The sequence below is a fragment of the Hakea prostrata genome, chromosome 3 (genome assembly GCF_041222555.1).
Source record: "Hakea prostrata isolate BN-2017 chromosome 3, UWA_Hpros_2, whole genome shotgun sequence".
NCBI lineage: Eukaryota > Viridiplantae > Streptophyta > Magnoliopsida > Proteales > Proteaceae > Hakea > Hakea prostrata.
Window position 1 is genome coordinate 405,499 of NC_142602.1, and position 2,333 is coordinate 407,831.

General features: G+C 42.0%; 1 pseudogene; it reads left to right on the forward strand.

Annotated features, from left to right (window-relative positions):
• Window positions 1-781: 781 nt before the first annotated feature.
• LOC149019810 (chromatin remodeling protein EBS pseudogene) lies at window positions 782-1,814 on the forward strand (annotated as a pseudogene).
• Window positions 1,815-2,333: the final 519 nt, after the last annotated feature.

Below are 2,333 nucleotides of genomic sequence, written 5' to 3' on the forward strand. Positions count from 1 at the left end.
TTTTTCTCTGAGAATAGTCAAAGGATCTCACGTTGGAACTGAAGATAATCACTTAGGACTCCACCCAATAGAGAGAAATGTTTAAGAGGCAAAAGAAGAAGAAAATAGCATTAACTGTAGCAACAGCATCTGTGGCTTGGCTTTCTTCATTGTTTGTCAATGAGTGAGGTACGCCAAACACCCCCTTCCTGTGGCAAAGTTTAAGCAATACTTGGGAAGTTTTTTGTTGCACCTATTCGCTAGAAATTGCAGATTATTTGTTAACCCTGTGGGTTGTCTTCTTGCCACACAGCGTGCACTTCAACGACAGAAGGCATGTATTGTCAATCTTGGCCAATGGGTATGACCATAGAACCGACTAAGAATTCAGAACACTTCCTGTGTCCTGGTTGCTCGTCTGATGATGCCTGAACAGTTTTCCTGTTTCAACACCTGTTGAGCCTAAGTTGGAGCCAAAGCTCAGAAGAGATGACTAGTGGGAGTTATTGTTGTCATTGTGGGAATGTCTCAGGGATAATTGGGTAAGTAATATTTTCATTAGTCTTTATTTAATGGTAAGTACAGTTATATAAGTAAATAGTTTTAAATGTTGATGGGATCTGTTGCAGCCGATATACAAGAGCTCTCTCTTACCTCTGAATTGGATTTATTTCTGTCACTTGAGAATCTCTATCCCCATACTATTCGCAGACATATGACCATTGATGCTCCACATAGCAATGAACTAACTTATTGTGATCCACTTGTATATGTAGCAGAGAGGAGGAGGAGAGCATACCTCATGGCCATAACGACGCCAGCAAACAAAGACTTGGGACTCCCATGCCATCAAAGGAACCGACAAGATTGTTAGAGTGGGTGATTGTGTTCTGTGCATCATTTGGAGTCTGTCAAGCCTCCTTACATAGCCTGAGTAGAAAAGATTGAAGCTGCTAGTAGAAATAACGTCAAAAGTTTCGAGTGAGGTGATACTACAGAACTGAAAAGTCGATTGGTGGGAGAAGACAGTTTCATGGTGCGAAAGACTTATTTCTATCTGGCCACTACAATGTCCAGAGTGCACAGATGATAAAGGGAAAATGTACTATGCATTCATTCAAGAAATACAACAAACTTGAGACTGTTGGTACAGAGGATTATTTTTGTTGGTTTGAATATAAGGCTGCCACTGGGGGGGTTTATGCCTGACTGTGTTGCAGTGTACTGCAAATGGGAACCCAGATGACCTTATGGTCTGGTGCAAAGGATGCAAGGACTGGTTCCAGCCTTCTTGTATGGGTATCACCCTAGAACAGACTGAGAATTTAGAAAACTTCCTGTGTCCTGATTGCTCGTCTGATGATGATGCCAAGACATCGCCTAACAGTTTTCCTGTTTCCACGCCTGTGAGACTAATGTGGAGCCAAAGTGTTGGAAAAGATGACCGGTTGATAACACGAGGAGGAACATGTTTTGACCTTGCAGTTGTGGGAATTTTGTTTGTTCTTTTGATTCTTATCATCTTTAATGATTAGCCTTCTAAACTATTTATTTGCAATTAAAGATTGATATACGCAATCACTTTATATGGTTTTGAGTGGGAGGTAAAAGGGGAACTAATCCTCTCCTATATTCTAGGAGTCCTTTCATTTGCTTAGTTGGTAAAAGTAAAACCATGGTGCAGAATTAATGACTCCCCCCCGCCAGCAAGTAGTTCTTCAAGCGTGCAGTTTCCCTTATAAGAACAATTGCCAATCATTACTGTTTTAGAATTGAAGAAATAAGAAAACCCCAATTTATCATTCAGTAATTTGAAGTTAGGAAAACCCACCCAAACAGGATGGATGGTTCTTAATGCTTTGGAACGAAGAGCATGTTCCCCTGGGGTGACCAGATGGAGTGAAGATCTAAAATCTGCATGTTTGAATGCCTCCGTTTGCTGGGTTGAATCAGCTCTTTCAGACCCTTGTTGAAATAGCACCACATCCAAGTGTAGATATTGATCGAGATGGAGATGAAGAAAGCGCCTCTTCGTGCCGTACGTTGAAGACCTGGATCCACCGACATCAATGACATAGGTCGCATCTGGACGAGTAGTAGTCATTAGGCATAGAAGCAGTAGCAGTGGAAGGAATATCTCTTTGCCCCTCTTGGAAGGGCTTTGGTCTTCGTCTCTTTTGCCCTTTTCTGTGACCAGTTTTGTATGTTAGCGCGGGGGCTTTCCCCTATTTGAGAAGAAGACATTCCAGAGCCAAATTCTTAGGGGTTGGCAAGAGTAAGCTGAAAAGGGTTTTTTTTGCGTCTCAATAGCCAACTTGCCTTCAAGCGTCATCCCATTGGGGAAAAGCCCACTC